The following is a 22,779-nucleotide window of genomic DNA, read 5'->3' as shown; positions in this document are numbered from 1 at the left end:
TTAGGTGGTTGTGAAGTTACACTGGGTATCGAGAAAGGGTGTCAGCGTCTGCGTTGGACTTGCCTGGCCGATATTTGATGGTGAAATGAAAATCAGCTAACTCACCCACCCACCGATGTCCAACTGCATTCAACTTGGCCGTGCTCAAAACATAAGTAAGGGGATTATTATCCGTGTAAACAGTGAAGATGGGTGCGTAACAGAGGTAGTCTCTGAATTTCTCGCAGATCGCCCACTTTAATGCAAGGAACTCAAGCTTGCCAGAATGGAGATGGTAGTTTTTCTCGGCTGGTGTGAGTGTCCTTGAGCCATAATTGATGACACAGAGTTTGTCTCCCTGTTGCTGATAAAGCACAGCTCCCAGGCCTTCATTTGATGCGTCGGTGTGAAGGACGAATGGTAAATTGAAGTCTGGGTAAGCTAGAATCGGTGGACTGGTCAGGAGGTCAACAAAGCGTGAAACCACAGCACTGTGATCTGGTGTCCACTGGACAGGTGTTCTTGAAGGAAGCTGGCCACTGCTTGTGCTTTTTAGTTTGTTCTTGGTAGAGCTAGCTAAAGTTGCTTTCTTGCTAGGTTCACTGGAACTTTCTATGAGCTTGAATAGTGGTCGTGCTATCCTTGAGAAGTCTTGTATGAATGTTCTGTAATAGCCTAGAAACCCTAGAAGAGCGCTGACTTCTCCAACATTCTTCGGCTCTCTGTTTTTCAACAGCTGAACTGCCTCGAGGTCTTTAGGATCTATCTGGACACCTGGACGCCAGTCACTAGGTGGCCTACATACCTAATCTGATGTTTGAATAGTTCACATTTCTTTGGCCGTAGTTTGACACCATGCTCTCGCAGGCGGCAGAGTACTCGCCTCAGGTCCTCAACGTGGTCATCAAAAGTCTTTGAATAACACAGCACATCGTCCAAATATGGAGAGCAGCACTCGTCTCGGAGACCTTCAAGCACTCCCTCCATGCACCTCTGAAATGCTGCTGGGGCGTTGGTAAGGCCAAACGGGATGCAAACCCACTCATAAAGCCCCCAAGGTGTGCTGAAAGCAGTCATGTGTCTTGAGCTCTTGTCGACAAAGCCCTGGTGGTAAGCACTGCCTTGGTCAAGAATTGAGAACCAAGAGTAGCCTCCTAGATTATCCAACAAGTCTTGGATGTGTGGGAGAGGGTGGCGGTCAGCAATGGTTTTGCGATTTAAGCCCCGAAAGTCAACACATAGACGCAAACTCTTGTCTTTTTTCCGAACACAGACCACAGGAGACGAGTAGGGTGAAGTACACTTTTTGACCCAGCCTTGTTCGAGCAGGTTCTGTACATATTCCTTAATCTCTTTATACAAGGGCTTTGGAACTGAATTGTATGATGCTTGGACTGGTGTATCATCTTTGAGGTGGATCTTTAGCTTCAAGTCAGGGATGCAACCAATATCAGAATCGTCCTTAGCAAACACATCTGACTCTTGATACAACATGTCTTTGACCATTTGCTGTTGATCCTCTTCCAGATGTGAGCCATCGACAGGTGGATGCCACTTCTCTTTTGTCGCATGTTTTGTCTTATTTGTCTTATTAACAAGTCTTTGACTTGTTTTTCTCTGCATGTCTGTTCTAACTTGAGCTGAGTGTGCATTCACAGAGGGATGAAGATCTGGCTCTGAAACACTGGGAAGACAGTTGACTGGTTTCACTTCAGTAACTTCTTCTAAAGTTCCCAGGACCGTTTTCTTTGTGAGGTAGATGTTATGTTTACTAGAGTTCTGAATGGGGATTTTAACAATTTTGCTGGACCCACTTGGAACATCTATTAAAGCTGGAAACAGAGCTAACCCTTCTGGATAGTTATTGGTTAGACTGGGTTGAAAAAGCATTGTCCCACCCTGTGGCCATTCCCTGATCCTACACCTGACCTCGAAAATCTGTCCTGCAGGAATAGAAACTCCTTTCTTCCCTGTTCTCACACTACACTCAAAGGCTATCTCATCAGGGGTTTCAGCCTGTAGAGCAGAAACTATAGCTTCTACTGTACTGTCAGTAACACTCAAAGCTTCTTTAAGCAAAGCCGAAATATCAACCTCACCTCTCTGTTCTTTGTTTGATTTGATTACCTCAGCGATGACATTGCTGCCTAAAATAGGAGAGTTAAGACAGTTTTGACTGATTAAAGTAGGCACTTGAATGGTGACATGTCCATGGTTTTTACTACGAATCTGGAGGTCAACATCTGCCCATCCGTCAAAAGGAACATTTGTGCCATTTGCTGCAGAAATCTCCAACGGCTGGTCTGTAACAAGAGTTTCCAGAGGCTGAATCTTGACTTGGGGGAGGGCCTTTTCCATCCATGCTTTCCCGACCAACGTCACCTGAGCTCCAGAATCAAGCAGCATTTGTAGTGGAACTCCGTTGATAGCACGAGACCATACATCGTTTTCCGATGAGACTTGCTAAGAGTTTCTTTTGTGGTTGTTGACTTTGTGTGTTTGCTTTCACAGGACTTACTGTCTTTGAGTGGCTGGTCTTTACTGGGGTCTCCACAGTTGTCAAGGTCAGTGGCTGCCCCTCACCAGCGACCTCGGCCCGTTTCCCGACGTCTGTCTTTGAAGACAGCCAACAGCGCGATGTCCAGCTTGGCCACAGACAAAGCAGTGAGAACATTTAATCTTGCTCTGTCTTACACAGTCGCTGCATCTACCTCTGGTCTCAGATGTGGGTGCTTGAGGACGGGTTGCTGTTGGGCAGGGGTCCTCAGGTTTCACACAGTCAGTAGGTTTCACCATCTGAGACAGATGTTTTGTCAGTGAGGACACCTGTGCAGTCAGTTCTTTAATAGCAGCACGATTAGCCTGTAACTCAGTGTCAACTGTGGTCTGTTTAGATGAGTCACTACTGTCAAGCTGAGCTGAGCTTACAGTCGCTGGTCGGTTTTTAGCACCAGTACCAAGGTGTTTCAGTCTCTCTGCCTCCTCACTAGTAGACTTAGTGATTTGATCTAAGAGAAAGTCATCACTAACCTGCAAGTCAGTGAGAAGGGGTTTGAGGTCATGTCTGACATGGTTGTTTTTCTCATTTAAACCTTGATAAAGTGTGTGCAGAAAGGTACCCTGAACAAGCTTTCTGTCATAGCTAAACTCTGCACCAGGCTGCTGCGACTCAAATAAAACACGCTGCTTTAAACCCATTATTTTGTACAAAAACTGTTGTGGGCTTTCTTTGTCTTGTTGTTTAGCATTACTTAACTCTTGAAAAAGCTTGGTACTGCTTTTATCTCTAATGTGTGCGCGCAGAAAACGTTTTAGCTCATCAATAGTTAAGTCACCTTTGTTAATTAACATCTCTCTGAACGTACCTGGCTTTATTATTTTCAACACAATACAAATTACCTCTGCTTGAGAAAAACCTTCTTGAAAACCTTGGTCTATTTGTTTACAAAGTCTACTGTATGACATATCAGAACCAACATCAGAAATTTGACCACCATGAAGTTTAAACTCTCTACGTGGGAGCAGAGCTGCAACATCATTGAACCTCAATACCTGATCTCCCATACTGGAAGATGGACTCCTCCTACCGAGGGGAGCAGCACCAACACCTGCTGTGGGCGATCTGGGTAAGGTTGGAATGGTGGGGTTCCTGGTCGACTCACCACCGTCTCTGTTCATGGGTGATGAAAGTCTGTTCGTGTCTGAGTTAACGTGTGGGGTGGTTAAGGGTGTTGTTACGTTGCGGCTCTCAACATCTGCAGCCGGGCTAGCTCCAGTCCCTTCAGTGTCTGCAGCCAGCAGGTCACTCAGCATGTCATCAAGGAGGAGGAGTTGGGCCATGCCTTCATCTTCCAGACCGCTCAGTTTCTCACCTCTTAAGAACTCAACAATCAGGTCATACAGTTCTGGTTCACTTAGTTCATCAACTTCACTAGTAGTACTGCCGTCATCAATAGAACTAGCAACTTGGAATAGCTGACTTGCACTAAGCTCTGACAGTCTCTTCTGGATCTTGATGACCAGTATCCGGCGTGGGGAGACTGTTGCCATTATGACGTTACACAGGTGACTTCGGCTCTCTAGATGACGCACAGGATTGCAGTCTTCCCTGAAGCTTTGCACACAGCTCACGTTGTCTTGGCTCTGATTTTACCAGGCAGCGATACTAGATCATCCCGGACCAGCCCCCAATTGTTACCGGCACCAGACCTAGGGGAAATCTGGACCGGCAGCAAAGGTTACACAGGCTAGGAAGCACTGCATAGCCTGTGGAATGATAAGAGGACAAACTTTTAGCGTCTTGCTCATGCCAGCTCATTTATTGTCTGACACATTAACTTTTCCATTAACCAACACATTTCATCAAATAATAAAGTAAACTCTTTGACAATACAAATTAAAATAAAATATTGTTTAACATAATATACAGTCACATACTTCAAAATAGTTTTAAATTAAATACATGCAGACATATATACAATTCACAATACAAAGATATCAAAATAAAATAACATTACACACATTTACTTAGACTTCTGCTCCTAGTCTCACAGTTAACTAAGCTTTTACACATACAGCTTCATAAACATGAAATTACAAACAACACACTTTCCTGCGTCTCTGTACACAACCATTGTGCAAGAAAATGGCGCCGCTGCGTCACAGTAGCGTTCAACAATCATTTGAATCATGTCATGTGAAACAGAACGTAAAATCATATCATTATCACCATTACTTTTACTAACAAGCTATTGAAGCTAATACTTTTAACAATGTACAAAACATATATTCCTCTTGTTCGGAACGTTTGCTTTACATTTACTTGAGTTACTTACACTGACGAAACTACTCGGTTCGCAAGGCTAAACTTAGCAACATGCTACATGTGGTGACAAACAGCTACAAACTGATCTTACAGCATTATAATCCGGTATTACTCTTCTGATCAGAAAGGCCAGTGTAACCGTATTAACTTGAATTCGGCCATTGGTTTGTTTCTGTGAATGAAGGGAATTACTCCGAGTTGTGGCGCTGGATTTGGACTGTGATCCGACCTCTTCAGGCACGCATTTCTTTCACATTCACATAGGCTGCACACACACATAGCGATCTGTACACTCGCGGCCATTCAGAGACACAGATCGTGTAGGGCCGAACTCAGCCTCTTTAGACAATAGACCACGCCAGGTCTTTGTTAGGTGTGCGCCATCGGAAGGGCGACCACGTGGGACGAAGCAATCTCCCCCCTTGCTCCCCCTCCTCTCTCTCTTTCATACACAGACACCCACACACACGCACCCAGGTCTTTGTTAAGTGTGTGCCATCGTAAGCGACCACGTGGGTACGGAGCCATCTCCCCCTCTCTTTCCCTCCTCTCTCTCTCTCACACACACACACACACACACACACACACACACAACTACACTTTTACACCTCTTCCACAAGCCTTGCTTGATAATGTTTGTTTGCTTAGATTAGTTTGTAATTGTTGTTATTTGTTATTTGTTTGATTAAGTTCATTGATTTTGGATTGATGTTGCTTTGTTTAAATAAATTCTGTTATAATTTTAACCTCATGTGAAGCATGTGACCGTGCACGGTCCGCCATGTGCGTGTTGTGGTTGGTGTCGTCTTTGTGTGTCATGTACACAACAGCTGTGCTGAAGCATGCTACATGCTATATATCGCTGGAAAGTTTTTTTTGCTGTTCTTCCATAAATATAAACCATTTTAAGATTCAGCCACCACGGCAACCACAATATAATCATCTATTAGACCAGCAACAAACAAACAAACAATTATAGAAGTGACGCGACTTACTTTCTGAAGTTGTAGTATAAATCTCTGATGATAATATCCCGATAGAAACTGTGCTGCTTCATCAGCAAGTGTCTACATTAATTAAATCCAGTGAAAAAAGTAATCCAAACACATGATTACATCCATAAAAGTCCACAAGTTGCTGTAATATAATTTCATATATGTCGCGTCAGTTCACAATATTCCACAGTATTATCTGTAATACTTTACATATACGAGCAAAAATATGCTATTGTGATGTAGCAAAATAGAGGCTGAAGTGTGACCTTGCGATTGACACCTCATTTAGCCAATAACAACCTTCCATTCAATGCTTAGCCCCCTCAATAGCCAATGCGCGCCGGGGTCAACAAGAGGTACCTACCTCTCTTCTCATGTATACAGCCCCAGCCAATTACAAGCGATTATGTAAATGATTGAACTGTCTTGTAGCCAATAAAATTACGAAAAAGATGATATATGGCTTCCATTGGTAGCTCAGAAACCACACCAGATACCAACGTGCACAAGCAGACAAACTCTGGGTTGTGTTTTGTGCGCTCTCCGTGCGTTATAGCAGTACGCGCGTCAGAAAGTTGGCTGGTGGATACTTTGAAGAATTTCAGGAAGAAAAATGGCAAAAATAAAGGAAAAGACTAAATTTACACTATCACAGGCTGTGGATGAATGTACTAGAGGCCGTGATAGTGGTGAGTCGGGGGAAGAATCGTCAGTGGAGGACAGCGTTATCTCCTTTGATGACTCGGAAGCAGAGGCAATGTTTCTGGAAGGGCAAGACGTTACTCTGGACAATTGAGTATCTTATTATATACAACTTATATGTCGTTCACTTTTGTAATTGTATTAGTTATGTCAGGTCTAGTTTTTTTATTGGTATTTAGTATGTGTTTGGATTTTCTACGTGTTTTTATGTTTTTTTATTCCATTGTACAGAGCTTTGTGTTTTTATTTGCAATTATGCCAAAGGCGAATTTCGCCCTGGGGACAACAAAGTATCCTACAATTAATTTAGCAGACACTTTTGTCCAAAGGGAGGTACATCTGAGTATATCTAATGTACTAATATATCTATTTAGTTATAGCGTTTGAATTGTGAATACAATTTAGATTGTTTTTCACTGTATATGCACTGAGTCTTCAGGGCTATTTCAGGGAGGGTTTTTTTTGTTCTCGTGTCCCCTTCTCTCCTTTGTGTGTCTCAAGGAGTGATACTGTTGGTCTGTGGGGGAGGGGAGTGTATCATGAGGTGTTACCTTTGGTCCCTTAGGGAGGGGTGTGTGTCTTGAGGTGTAGCTGTGTATCTCTGGGGGAGGGGTGTGTGTGTAAAAACTAAATTGTAATACAAAAAGTATGTGAAAGTTTGTGATAACTAACTGTTATCTATTTATTTTCACATTATAGGCAATCATCTGATGTAGAATCAGATTCAGAGTGGCAGCCAGCCACAGTCAGTAAGAGGCCCAATAGAGTCGAGGAGCAAGAGAGTTCCACCTCTGGAGAGGAGCTCCATCCCTCGATGCCCCAGAGAGGATCTCCAAGTAGGAGAATGGCAAGAGGTAGAGGGCGGGGAAGAGGAAGAGGAAGAGGCAGAGGCAGTGAACTGGCCCATCTGAGGAGGAATGGAACGATGTTGATGTCCTGGATATTGATCCACCACAGCCAACATTCAGACCAGCACGCACACCAGGACCCCAGCCAATTTTGACAGCCACCTACTCAGCCCTGCAGCTCTTCCAACTATTCTTCACAAACTGTGTTGAAGACTATTGTACAGCACACAAACAAATTTGGCTCAGCACACTATACAACACCCTCCAGCCTTTGAATTGACGTGACACGGCAGGACATGTTCGCATTCATGTCTTTATCCTATACATGGGTATAGTCAAATATACCTTATTTTTAGATTACTGGCAAGGGGGGAAATTATACAACCTACAGTTCCCAAGAAAGGTGATGACGGGAAGGAAGTTTCTTAGGATCTGCCGCTCCCTTCATTTCAGTAGCCAATATAAAACAATATATGAAAAAGAAACCTGTTCGCTAGGGTTACAAACTCTTGGCTGACTCCATCAATGGATATACCTGGGACTTTTTTGTATATGAGGGGAAGATCCAGGGAAATAGTGGAAAGGGGCTCAGTTATGAGTCAGTGATGCAGCTCATGGATACCAGGCTGCTTGGTACAGGTTTCAAGTTGTTTGTGGACAACTTTTACACAAGTCCTTCCCTTTTCCGTGACCTCCTTCTAAAGAGGATCTGGGCTTGTGGAACCGTTCGCACAAACAGAATCGGGTTTCCAAAAACAAAAGAGAACAGGCTTGATTCAAAATCTCCTCGTGGCAGCATAAGATGGATCAGGACGGACTCTATCATCTTCCTTCAGTGGCGAGATACGAGGGATGTCTTCATGTGCTCAACACTTCACACAGCACATGCAGGTGCTCTCCAGAGGAGAGTCAAAGGTGCAGATGGGCACTGGGAATTGAAGGATATTCCTGTTCCCCCAGCTATCAAAGACTACAACCGGTATGTACACTATATTCAAACTGTTTGTTTTTTTGCCGAAAAATAATAATTTGTGTCCTATATATAATCATGTTTTGGTACATATTTCTCACTGTTGTTTCTTTTTCTGTACATCCAGGTGCATGGGTGGAGTGGACCTCTCAGATGCCCTCATAGGATATTACAAAGTCCTCCACAAAACACAGAAGTGGTATAAAATGTTTTTCTACCATTTCATGGACATAGCCATTGTGAATGCTTTCCTCCTTCACAAGGAGATTGCCAAAGGTAAAGGAGAGGTACCTTTACACCAGAAGGCATTCCGAGAGACCCTCGCAATGGAGCTGGCAGAAGCGGGGTCTAGCTCCACAGCCAGAACGATACCAACAACTCCTCCAAGTGGAACACATCACAGGCCAGTGCACATCAGCGGGGACAGCACCATTGGTCGGCGAAAGTGCAGGCATTGCCACTGGGCAACATGTTCGATGTGTCCTTGGGTCAAGACACTTAACCCCAAGTTGCTCCCACTGCTTCAGTGGTGGTGTATGAATGGGATTAGTTACTTCTGATGGATGATACTACATAGCGATCACTACCATCAGTGTGTGAAAGGGTGTGAATGGGTGGGTGTGACCTGCGGTGTAAAAGCGCTTTGAGTAGTTGGAAGACTAGAAAAGCGCTATATAAGCTCAAGTCCATTTACCATTTACCATGTGCCCTTGTGCTTTATTCCCAAGAGAGACTGTTATAATGACTGGAATGTTGCAAATAACTTGTAGGATGTCACTCAAAGATAGTGTGTAAATAATGTAAATATGTGTGTTTTCTAAAGTTTGCTGTGTTGCACTTTTCATATAAATAGTTTTCCACCATAACACTTGTTTCTACTCATTTTTTATGGAGAACGGTAATGCACAAAGCTAGAAAAATGCACTTTAAATGGGTTTATGCTTCTATAAATCTGTTTCAGTAATACTGATAGTGATTCTGGTATTGTATAGCGTAGCTCTGAGTGTTACCTTTCCATAAAGCCCAGAATGATGCATGTACATCAAAGCGTTCAGGAGTAGCAGCCTTTTTATCCCAGGTATGTCATCATGGTTACCAAGGGTCCTTTTGGAGTCTCCAAATGGCACAGTTTGGAAACGCCTTGACATACCCATAGAAAAACAGCTCTAAAACATTTATTTTTTGTCATTTTGTTGTCAAATTTGGACTGGAACTAGGTAAGGCTTTATGACACAGCCCAAATCACTTTTCAAGCTAATAGCTCCCAGCTGTAGTCCTCTATTGGCTTATTTTTAAAGAAAATATTCAGGCAGAAACAAAAATATTTCTTTCTTTGTACTTTCAGATTGTATTACTCAATACCAGTAGTAAAAACCGTGATTATGGCTTTTTGGGAAGAAACTACCGAGTGTTACCTTTCAAATGTGACCTTGTTTGTGCTGTAACTCTAAATGGTTCAAAAACAGCATACAATTTACTTTGGGTATGTCTGGATAGGCGTTTTTGGCTTATTTTACAGGATCTCTAAGAGGTTAAGAGAGCAGTTGTTTGTGATTACTGGTGTATTTACGGATTTCACGCCTTCAATTTATTACATATAGTTATTAATAATATTAGTAATTAAGTAACTAATTTGAGACTGATTTGAGTGATATTTTGGTTATATTTCCCTGGTTACAGGGTGGTGCCCCAAGAGAGATTAAACATAGTTTAATGATATTTTTATTTATATTATTAATAATGAAATATAATTATTAAAGAATATAACCAAAGTTGACTTGATACAACCCCAACACTGTAAATACCCGATACTTAATTTATACTATTGATATGTGGCAATCGAGGGTCAATATTTCGACATACTAAACCTAGAAACAGCATCTGTCTAGACTGTCTGGAAGGTCCAACTGTTAAATTACATAGATTATGTTTTTTTAACAGTGTCATAACCCGACTCATGGGCCATGACAAAAAAACGGCAGGAGACATGAGTTGCTGAGGATACAAATCATTTATTAGAAAATCAAGCAAACTGAATGAAAGTTAACAATGATGATGATGGTGTGTTCAGTCACTAACACAAAGAAAGGCTCAACTAAAGAGCCTAACTGGCTTACAGAGAGAGAGTGTGGTATAGGAAGCTGGTTTTATGGGTATAGAGCAATGGGCCTGGGTGCTACAGCTCTTGCAGGATATGAAAATCGACTTCCCTGGCACCTTTGATATAAAATAAACACATGTACATTGATTATATTGGCTACAACAGGGTAGAAACATGTGCAGGAAAGAAAAAAATGTTGAACGAATGAACATGGGTTTGTACATGATATTATATGAGCTTGAGCTGAGTAAAAATTGATTTGCTGTGGTTGTTGTGCTTCCTTCCTCAGTCAGCTTGCTCCCCAAATGGCTATCTTTGGGCTCCATGTTACAGTCTACAGAGTGCATGCTCTGCTATCCTCAGGTTCCCCCCCCCCCCCCCCCCCCACACACACACACACACACACAACAGGGTATTGCATCTACACTGTAAACCCAAACAGTATTACTAACTCAAAGCCATTAAGGGTACAGAACTTAAAAGCAGCTAATTAGTTAACAAAACAATAAACTATTGAGTTCTCTGAACGAGTGATGTGTTTTAATTTAATATGGATCAATGTGTTTGAGTTAATATCCATGTCTAAATCATATAATTTGAGTTAACAGAGGGACGCAGCGTATGACATCATTGACATCGCTACGTTCACTCACGCTTTTGAAAAACTCACAACGGCCATGCTAGAAGCGCCACAAGTTTGAAAGTTACCAGTTGAAAGGTGTGCCAGTGACTGAAGCCACTACCATTCAACTGACTGGCATCATTTCAAGTCTCGGGCTGTTCCTTGTTCTAAGTCATCTGCTGTGGTGAGTAAAAAAGTTTCTCAAACTTCTCGTGTCTGTTTACAGGTGTATAACGTTAACAGAAGCTATAACGTTAGCATGCTAATATCTTGAGCTAACTGTTGTTGAAACTGCAGCAATGTTATTTAGCTGTACTTTGACCCTACTGTGGAGGCAGGTAAGCTGCTGCGCTGAAAGTAACGTGTTTGAGATAAAATATAATGTTCTTCGTCATAATCATTTGTCAGACTGCATGACAAAGAAGAACGGAACGCAACGTTAATTAAATATTTAATTAACCATTAAATAGAGAGTTGTGTGACTAACTAAAATATGTTTGTTTAATGAGTGATCCTGGTTTTTATTTATATCGTATGTGACTGATCTTTCCCATCAGGTTGAAGTGGAGGAAGAGCACTGAGGTAAGAAGTAAGCCATTTCTAAACTTTTTATATTATTACCTGTGAACCCACAGCCTTTTGTCTGCCCCAGCAGTAGAGTGATAATCTTTAATGGTCTACTGCATTATAATATTAGGGACATGTTCCACTGTGGTGACAAAAGTTTCATATTGGTGAGGGCTGTTTGTTGAAACTGTAGTTTGCGGTGTGATGAACTGTGCTGCCTTACAAACATACATGTCTTTGTTCAACAGAACATTATAAAATAGATTCAAGTATATAGTGCAAGCAGTTTTTCACATGGCCATTATTTTAACTAATCTTAGCTTGTTTTCATATAATTTGTGCCCATTAAGGGAGAGCTGCTGAAAGCATTTCATCATCCCCCAGTCACCTGACTCACTGCATATCAACCTTTGTATTGGTGAGTATGATTTGTTGTTAAATTAAAATAAACATAAGCATTTGATTATGATGAACTGGAATAATCTAAATTATGTCATATTGCTAATTTAATCTATTTCCCTTGGATCAAACTGAATATTAAGTAAAACTACAAATAATCTATTTTCAGTGTTACAGTTAAAAACTGTTCATCAATATACTTTTATGTTCCTGTAGGTCTGCAGATGTTTGTTGAGTTCCATTGCATCACAAATATGAACCTTCACAACACATTCTACAACCAGCTGGACCAACACACACTGCAACAGCATACAGGCAGAAGGCCTCAGCGACATGAGAGACAGGCGCTGCAGGAGGATTTATAAGCTGTAGGTAAATTACATACATAAGAATAATCATTTTAACCTGCAGCTAAGGTTAATAATGATCATTCATTCTTAGTCATAATGAGAATTTAAAAATGAATTTCTTTTTTGGCCTAGGAACAGCATGATGTACACAAGAAGCACTCTGGCTCTTCATACCCTCCCATTGTACCTGCAAGGGGATCTTCAAGATCTTCAAGTATGTACTCAGTGCAATTATGAAAATGTCAATATCAATGACTAGTGTAAACTGTTTTTGTAAAGTAAAATGTGACTTCCTGCATTTAACAGACTTTAATAGAAGAAGAGATGGGTTTAGATTTTTCTATATTCTATCTAAATATAAGGCTTGCATGTGTTAATTACAGTGAAAGAGTATAAGGACTGTTATTGTTCTTCCACTCCATGAGGCATACTGTATTAGGCCAGGTCCAACTGTAAGACATTCTCAATCCTTGTTGAACATAAGAAAATCTTCCCGTTGTTAGGCTGAAGCTAAAATGGTGCTTCAGCAGTCAGAGGTAAAAAAACAAGAATTAGTTGATTTTCTTTTTTTGTGGCAGGAGGAGGAAGCATGATTATCTTTGATGTGATTTGGCTAAGTCTGAGTTCTAGAGGCCTCGTAATAATAATGAACTTTAGGTCGCATTTTAAAACAGAATTAGGACTTTGAATTTTGTCCTTCCATCCTTACAGTGGCTCACATTCAGTAGGTATTATAGAGCCAGTATAGACAGAGAAAAAAGTGTGACTGCCAGTAACTGCCAACATGCATATTTACATGCGAGTGTTGTGTCAAGACAGAAACATATTTACTGATGCTTTTAATTGTGTGAGGAGCAAGAGCCTACTGTGCAGGACTTGTAATCTTGTTACTGGGATTATCTCCATCTTTTTTTCCTTTTATTTTTGCAGTGGGACAATAAGCCAAACTTTGAAGACACCCCTGTAGCTCTCCTCTATGTGGTCACTGACAGCTCCACTGGTACCATCCAGTTCAACCCTGACAGCATTTCTGATGTGATTGAAGCAGACCTTGATGTGACAGGTCTCCCCAGGTTGGATGATGCACATTTTCATAATGTTGGTTTTTATCTGAAGGTAATCATTTTATAAGGTTCCTTATCTACCTCAGCACATGATACGTGTGATTCATTATGTTAAATAATTGGATCTTTATTTGCTTTTGATTCCACAAAAGTTATTTTCTCATATTTTGTTTAAATTTATTGGTTATTTCTAATAATGTCCTTAATTTGCACCTTATAGCACAGTTTAAGGTTCTTTAAATCCTGTGTAAAATAAACACTGTCAATGTTCCATTAAAATACAGTTCCAGTTGTTTCAAGTTGTATAGATTGTTTTAAACTTGAATAAAAAAGGTGAACTGAACAAAGTGAGTTGTATTACTATTTTTTAACAATTGTTACTGAAATGAGGGTTTTCTTGTACATTTTGAGCTGATGAGAAGTTATTTTGTTTATCTTTTTCCTTCGGTGTATAAGTTTAGCACAATTTAATTTTTTGATTAGATTTCCCCCAGGCTTTGGGTTGAGCACAAATAAATGTATTGAGTAGAGTTGGTTGGATTTAATTTGAATGAGTATCATCAAATCAATTAATGCAAGTATGCATAACTTAAAAATATATTTTTTAAAAGTAATACATTTGAGTTGGGAAAACTTAAAAATTAAAAAAGAAAATAAGAAAACAATTGAGTGAACTGAAGTTATATTTTTTTAATTTCAGTTCTACTCAAAATTGTTATTTCTACTACTCAAAAACTTTGAGGTAATCAGTTACGACAAACATTTTGTGTACTTTCAACTTGTTCGGGTTTACAGTGTACCGAAGATGTCTAATATTTTACAATTGGTTACAATGTTCTTCCCAGCATATAGCGGGGTAGGTGAAATCACTCTAATGCCTCGAGCCAAAGTGCATGTGGTTAAAGATAATCTCTAGATCCATCAAAGAATTGTGCTTTTGCTAATTGTTGTCAAAAGAAAGAAAACAGGCCTGAAATCAGCATTTTACCTTAAGTGTACATGCTTACGATGGGAACTTTTGAAGTTAGTGCTATTTTAAACATTTTCTGAAAAGCTGGTTGAAAGAAGGGAGAAAAAAAACTGCTCCTATTATTTTAATATCCATTTCTGGTTATTGAAAGCAAGCTTAATTATTTATACTACAAAGATTGGACTTGTGTGTAGTGTACGCTGGAAAGCATTTCAAAATGACAGGCCCTTCATGGGGCTTTTTGGGGCGTAGCGAACACAATAGCACAGCTCATCGGTCACCACAGTGGAAAGGATCATGTGAATGTATGAGACACACCGTGGAGCTGAAGTTCACACTCCACTGGTGTGACTTGTGTTAAAAAAGGATACCCTGTGAGAACAGATGTTCTTTTTGGCAGAGGGGAAACTGTTGCTGTCGTCTGTAGAAGAAGCTCCAGACGTTGTGGCATTTGCAACTCAACAGAAACATCATGTGTTTGTCGTCGTCAATAGCAACCTTTAGGTCTCGGTTCAGTTAGCTGATAGAGAGCACTGCACATTGAAGGAAGGATTTATTTATTTTTTGCCATCAAAAAGACTTCTCCGACCCCACCTGTGTGTCCTCAATACTCAAACCAAAATGAACCTCCATCAGTCACTTATTAAGTGTGATTACGCTGTGGCTGTTTTGGCTTTAGTTTTCAAAGCTGATCCAAAATATTTTGCAATAATTTTACACATCACAGCAGCAGATTAGTTACTGTGCATTAATTTTCACTTTGTTTTATGAACGATAATTACCCGGCGAATCAGGCTCAGAAAGGAATGCAAATTAGCGCAGTTCATTAGAGGCATTAGAAACACGTTACCCAATTATGGCATTCTGCTCGGCGATGGCGATGACACGGACACAGAATTTGGATGCACTACCCCTGTTGACTATATTACTTAACAGGTCAGAATTATGACCCAAATTATCTGTGTAAAGCAGATAATGGGTTTTGGAGCGAGCTTGAAAGAAAAATCACACATATGTAAGAAAAAAAAAACCGAACAGTTATGGATCTTACACCTTTAGATTAGTGAGATGAGAGAGCCGGTTATCCTGCAGCAGAGTGCAGTGATACATTTCACATACAAGTAATTATGAGCCAGAAACCAGCTGTTTTTTAATAATATATTTTAAAAAGTATGCAACTATATTAACAGCAGGCCTAACACACACATTCTGACTTGCAGAGGAAAACGCCTTGTTGTAGGTAATCAACTGACTGGTGAATTCCTCCACTGCTTCAGTTTCAAGGTCTTCACATTGTGCATGCTGCCCCGACTCTCACATTACCCTCGGGAAAGGCTGCCCCTGAAAGCTTCCCAAGTTGCCTGTTCATATGTGTAGCCCACAGCATCCGTGTTCTGTCTCTGTTGTGGTTTTGCTCTGATTGCCTCGCATGCCCAAAACCCTCTGGGTCAGCAAGGTGAAGGAAAGCTACAAGATCATGCAGCAAAAAAAGAGAACAGCATGCAAACAACAGGTTGCTTCATCCCTTTCCGAGGTGCATTAGTTGTTCATTCATTGCCGGATTTGATGCAATGTTGATTAAGTGATGGGATATATTATCGAGAGTCTCTGAAGTGTGATTTATTTTGAAATTGAGAAGTGTTTTCCCTTGTCTGACTTCCTGTTTAGCTTGACATGCTTGTAGCATGTTCTGTCAAAAATACTCATCCTGTTGAATCTGCAAGTTACCCTGTCTGACATTTTTGACTAGAAATTAAATGGACTTGAGCTTGTATGTACTTTTCTAGTCTTGTGACTACTCAAAGTTATTTTACACCACAGGTCACACCGACCCATTCACACACTGATGGCAGAGGCTGCTATGTAAAGTTACCATCAGTATAACTAATCCCATTCATACGCCGCCGCCGAAGCAGCGGGAGCAATTTGGGGTTAAGTGTCTTTCCCAAGTACACATCGGACATGTTGCTGCAGGAGCTGGGGATCGAACGCCCAACCTTCCGGTTGAGAGATGACAACTCTGATCCACAGCTGCCGATTTTTTTAGACAAATACATTGCTTGCATTTGAGTTTTTGATTTCATCATGCATCTTTTTGTGACACATTTCTACGCCCTGGTTATAGTTAACCGACAGCATCTGCTTTATTTGGTTCATTAACTGGATATTTTATGACGACAAATGTCCCCACATCTACAGATAAGCATTCAATGATGTACTTAAATATTATAACTAATCCTGACTGCATCCGTAGTGTGTTTAAGTATAATCTCAAGTGATTACTACCTTTTTGCAATAAAAATAAATAAATCCCTAATGCTATTGAAAGGAGACTTGAAAAGAGATGTCACATCATTGAGTAAATTACATGTTTTATTCATTCCTGACAACCTTAGATCATAGATCTCAGATAGAGGAGTGAAAACATGCTCTTTATGAGAGTGTGTCTCGGTTGTGTTTATGTTAGCTGTAAATCTCATTAAATTCAACATCAGCTCAAGTGCCATGTCGTAATTCAGTTACCTAATGATGTGGTGCAAAGGTTATAATTAAACTGAGGCGAGGCTGATGAGAATTAGCAGTATATAGCCAAGTTTACTCCAGAATGAGCACATTATATCCACAGGTATACTGGAAAAGGCTTTTTTTTTCATGGTGAAACAGGATCCTTCAACACTTATTGTATGCAGGAATCAGTTACATGCAGTGGATACATTTAATACAGGACATTAAATCAGTTCAACAGCTTCAGCTTAATGTAATGCATGAGGAACAATGTAAAACAAACATGGAGAATTATACATGTTGTTGAGTATGAATGCATTAGAAATATTAAAAAGCTCCTCACTGGTTTGTAGACAGGCTATGTAAACATAAATGTTCAAAAACATGTATTTTGCATAATATGGGAACTTTAACCAACGAGACTTTTACCGCAATGTTCATCCGCCAATCACCCTTCTGCAGTCAAACTTTCAATTATTATCTCCTCTGCTGCTGTGAGTTCTTGTTTCCGTGGTGATTCAGTGTGCATGTCAAATGCTAAATTACCTTTCTACTTTTGGTTGATACCAGAAGAAGAATACCTAATTCCTCAGGCCAGAGGTATCTCTTTTCCACTTGATCTTGTAAAATAAACCCTGATCTCCCAAATCTGATCTCTGATCATTAGTTCAAGCTGACCCTTCCACAGCATCAGTCCAGAGAATATTCTCTACAGCTTCAGTGTCACCTTCAGGGTCTTGTATCTCTGCTTGCCTTTCTCCTCATTCAGAGTTTTGAATCCACAACATGCTGTCTTCTGTCTCCAAACATTGCCCTTAAGAAGATAAAATCTCAGTAGGTGAAACATTTGGTGATTCTCAGCATCCACTGCAACTTTCAATGGTAAGACATATTTCTGTTTTGACATGAATGAACGGCTGTCTGAATCTTTAGAAGGAAAACTAGTACATCAAGTGTCAGTATGTGATGAAGTGGAAAGCAATTGCAGATCCCCGGTATCTTAAAGTTCTCCCAGAAAGGAAAACAACTACACATTGTAGTGATTAAATGGGGGGGGGGGGGGGGCAAAGAACAAAATACTTACAAGCCAAAACAAACACGCTCCCTTTCCTAACCACCGCTGCCGAGCTGCTGACTAAAAACTTGATTTATTGTGGAGTCTAGAGAAACTCTCTGCAGCTGAGACGAAGGCCGGTGCTTAGAAACAAATAAGTCTGGGTCAGAAATACCTATCACCAAGAAACTACACTCTTAGAGCAGCTGGAGGTGGTAAGCAATTCCCAGCATAATGTTTTAGTGGTGCTTATGCAGAATCACACACTCCTAACTGCCATGTGTAAACACAGAACCTCTCACAATTCTGATGGTGAGACAATGAGTCAGCACAGGCTGCTGCAACCCAAGAGTATATATAAGCATATCACACCTGGGACCAATCAGTGCCAATCAGTCTCACATACACCTGGCACTGTACTGAGATGATCCCCTCTACACACTCAAAAAGTGATCTGTGCAATCTACCTCACATCAAGATGCCAAATTTTTCTCCAGCAATTGTGTCATTGTCATTTTCAATCAAACACTATAAACCAGTTTACTTTATCTTATTGGTCGACACATACTTGCAGGACTACGGGTCTAAATGTGATTAGTTTAGCCTGAGCCCTCTGAGTCTATAGTATATTTAATCTATAGTTACAACAGTTTACCCTTACTTTAGCCGGATTACTTCACAGCAAGAACAATTACTTAGTTTGTGTTCCACTCTTACTTCTCCTCAGATGTTCCCATCTTTTTGTTTTCTGACCTGGGCCCGTATTCACAAACATTCTGAGGATCCTCTCAGAGAGCTCCTAACTTATCTTAAAAAGTCCTAGCAAGGAGTCTCAGCCTAGGAGTGATTTAGGAACATTCTCAGAGCAACTCTGAGTGAGGAAGAGACAGAAACTTTTATCTTAGTGAGGAGGTGTAGTTGACCCCGTTGCTAGGTATGACACGTTTTTTCAGAAGCTGTGATTGGTTAATCAAAAAAAAAACGAGCTAGAGTCAAACATAGAATCTAGTCAGACATTGTGTAATTATAAATACTATGACATAAGCATCTGTGTGATAATTTGTAAGACAGTAAGTATAACACCTACAAGATGTTTGATATCAGATGCTCACTTGTGCAGCAGCTTCTTCACATGCTGATCGTTACATCAGCAGGTAAAGAGTCTTAATTAGTGATTAGATACACCTGTGGAGGTAACCACATGTAGAGAAACTCAACATGCATGTCTCACTTTGTACTGAAGAAAGTCAGAGATGACTAAAATGTCTGCATGAATATTTGTTGTCTATTCTGCAACATTCTTGAGTGTTGAATTCGATGAGTTAAAAATATTCTTCATGAAGTGTTTGGAGAACATTTCTCTGTTTTCTCCTCATCTTGAGAAACTCTTCATCCTGTTAAAAGTCCTCCTCACTGCTCCTCACAGTTTGACACTTTAGGAGCTCTCTGAAGGGCTAAAACACTTTGTGAATAACTTTCATCTTTACAAGGATCTAGTCTCAACTTTGAGGGGAAATTCTTAGAAAATAACCAGATTCTAAGAATGTTCTTAGAATTTTGTCACTAGGAGTAACTTTTAGTACTTATAAAGCTTTGTGAATACGGCCCCTGGATTCCAAAAACAACTTTCAATGCATTTCTGCTCGGGGTTCACATTCATCAAAATTTTTATTGTTTGGAGCTGCTATCTGTCCTACAATGAATCATTGAGCCAGGGCTCAGTGTCCACTTGTTGAGAAGGGGAACTAATACTGTTTATCAATGATGAAGCTTAATGAGATACAATTACAGTAGTTAGTAGGCCTAGCGGTGGGAAAGAACTCAAATTATTTATTTAAGTATTAGAAGCATTTCCACACTGTTTTTCCCCTAAAGATACGACACATGAATAAATACTGTACAACTTTAAGTAGAAGAAAAGTCAAGAATGTCTCTTCTAGAATCATTAAGGCCTATAGTGACGCATTGTTTTCATCACTTTTATGTAGAAGCTAAGATCAAAATGGGAAAATCAGTGCACTCCTCATCTGTCTGTTAGCTGGAACCATGAATCTGGTGGATTCACAAATAGGGTAATGGACAGTCAGTCTCTATGCAAAAGTAAAATTCTGGGTGCAGCACGTCTAAAACTGTCTATCAAAAGTTAGATATTGGTTGTTTAATACTTTAGAATTACATTCAGTGTAATGTCCCACCACATACCTGAAAAAAAATGGAGATTTGACCTTAACTCGAACAGATTTGTACCGAAACACTTTCAGCAGAACAGGTGCATTTTGAGATTACATCACAACACATCTGGAGGCACAGCAGCGTCAGCCGGGGATTAGCTAAAACGAGACCTGCCAACAAACAGTGACACAGATAATTAGTTTCAAACACGAGGAAAACAAAGCACTTTGCCTCATGCAGACTCGGCACTGCAGCTCCTCTGGGCATGAAATCTTATAGTTTAAGTCAATAAGTTTCAAATCCAGCGGGGATTTTCCACCCAGAGCTGTTGACAAGGTGGCTTAGAGGTTAGCGAAGGAAAGAGAAGAGTTTTGCTGTAATTGCCTGGGAACAAAACATGTCAGGGTAGAGATAGACTCTGATCAGATCGGTTTGACTAAAGCAACAACAACAACAGTTTCTTTTTAACCTTTATTCACCCAGGGTAGTTACACTGAGAGCAAAGCTTGCTTTTACAGGAACACTCTGCTGCAGTCGCACAGTTACACAACTTTGCACAGGGAAGTTGCCCAGCGTAACCACAGTCTGATTTGTCGCCGAGCAGCTTTACTGCAGTCGCTGTGAGCTCAGGGCCTCGCTAAAGGCCACCTCACCTCACCTCAGTGGTAATTAGGAAGGGCAAAGCACTGTTCTTCACCCTGACCTGGAGTGACCCTGCATGTACCTGGATTGAATCAGCGACCTTTTAGCTCGAAATCAGCGTCTCTTGTTCAACATTTGTTGATAAATATAAAACTAAATATATAAAAAGTGGAGAAAGCCCCTATTGTGTCACCTAGTGGTTTGTTGACGTTTTCAAGCCTCAATTAGACATTTTAGCTGTGGTCGGGGGTTTGTATGGAGCCAGAGGTTACCATATTTGGACGAGAAGGTGGATACACATTGCTTATTCTCTATCGGGGTTGACAGGTTGCAGTGACAATGCCCCAAATCCAGAAAAATCCACCCTAAATAATACATGAAGTTGGGAAAAAGGAGATGAATTAGTCAATTCTCTGATCAGTAAATATATGAGCAGTCTGTTCTCAAGCAAGCACAGAGAGAATTTGTCTGACCCATCTCATATCCTGCACTCTGAGCACGATCTCTTTCCATCTGGCCGATGATAAAGAGTCCCCGAATGCAAACTAAAGTGTTTAAAAAAACTTGTTTGTGCCCACCTCGAATACAACATTTGAATATTCTGAAGGCTGAATGGGTTGTGCAGTAATTTAATTTCTACTGTTTTATTGACTCTACTGTCGAGGCAGCTTAACATGTGCAGCACTGGAGTCCAAGACACATTTCCCCAAGGGAACAATAAAAAGTTATCGTATTGTCTCATATTCTATAGGAAATGTAAACTAAGGTGATATATCAAGTACAAACTCGACTCATTTTCCTTTCTCCTATCATACAATCACACTCCTTGTGCAACAATTGGAACCATCTCATGCTTGCCTTTGGAAAGAATGCATGTTTATGAGATTTTTGCATTGCCACACTTCGACACAATCATGATATTGCAGCCTGTCACCTCTAACTGATTTCAGATCTTTTAAATTCATCCCTTCATTTTTTTTTATTGAATTAGGACAGTGAAAATCTTTAAGCTTTAAGCACAATTACTATATTTCATCTGTAGTCTTCAACCAGGTATGACCAAAAAATATAAAATAAATTTTACATTTGGAGGCCCCTTACAGGACCGTCTACAAGACGACAAACAAAAAAGCTCACAAAAAATATACAAAATAGGCATATTTGTTACATTACAAACAACAAACATACAATGGTTAAAATGCATGATGAATCAGAAGGTTTCAGAGGAACAACCACATGTGCATGAGCACAGAAGGCTTTTTTTTTATAAATGCATTTTTCCAAACAAGATCCAGACAAAAAAAAAGCTTACAGAAATGGCAACAGACATGGAGAATATCTACACATACATAAGCTATATGTTATAGGCTGAATATTACGTACATAACTGCTGTAGTTTGTGTCAACTTGGGATTCATTTTCATAGAAAATGCCATTTATTTTTCTCAGTGGCGGTTGCAATCAGGAAACTCGTCTCTGAAAGAGGTGTAATTTGGGTAACACTGTCACTGTCAGACAATTTTTCAGGTAAACAAATACGCAACAGTATCACACTAACCAACACATACAAACATAAATGTTGGTGTATGGACAAAGTGCTGGATTTTTAAGACTGTAGGGGCTGTCATTCTGGATTTAATTAGATTCAGAATCCAGAAGGCTGAGAAGGCTTACATGTACAGTACAGTGTGTTTAATGGACAATACATGTTGCAAAGCTGCCCATCAGGAACTAATTAAGCACATTCATAAACCAAATTTAGGTTCAGTGTGACACTAACTGCAGGATCTGAGGCCTGAACTGCCGACCTCTAGATTAAAAGAGGACCCTCTTTACTTTTGAGCCACGGCTGTTTTGGTGCAAAGCCATAACAAAAGAAAAAATTATAAAGGCAAGTAAACAGCAGTAACTTAAATAAATTAAAACACAAAAATGTGAATTAATTAATAATATTGTATTCATTTAAAAGTGTTATGAAAGAGCTGTCGGGGCAGAGATGCTCCAAGGGAATTTG

General features: G+C 40.2%; 2 long non-coding RNA genes across 3 annotated transcripts in view; one reads left to right on the top strand and one right to left on the bottom strand.

Moving 5' to 3' along the window:
* Positions 1-5,351: 5,351 nt before the first annotated feature.
* LOC132993047 (uncharacterized) overlaps positions 5,352-22,779 on the bottom strand; it is a 329,764-nt gene continuing 312,336 nt past the window's right edge. Inside the window, exon 2 of the long non-coding RNA XR_009676419.1 lies at positions 5,352-5,412. This is a non-coding gene — a long non-coding RNA (uncharacterized LOC132993047). The remainder of the gene's footprint in view (positions 5,413-22,779) is intronic.
* LOC132993717 (uncharacterized) lies at positions 11,958-13,686 on the top strand. Of its 2 annotated transcripts, none has more exons than XR_009676507.1 (4): positions 11,958-12,027; positions 12,225-12,376; positions 12,491-12,576; positions 13,289-13,686. It is a non-coding gene; the product is annotated as an uncharacterized LOC132993717 (long non-coding RNA). The 2 variants fall into 2 exon arrangements; XR_009676508.1 differs by having other exon boundaries at positions 12,225-12,380.

This window comes from Labrus mixtus, chromosome 18 (genome assembly GCF_963584025.1).
Source record: "Labrus mixtus chromosome 18, fLabMix1.1, whole genome shotgun sequence".
Classification (NCBI taxonomy): Eukaryota; Metazoa; Chordata; class Actinopteri; order Labriformes; family Labridae; genus Labrus; species Labrus mixtus.
The sequence above is the reverse complement of the archived record's forward strand: the minus strand, read 5'-3'. Positions and strand labels throughout refer to the sequence as shown.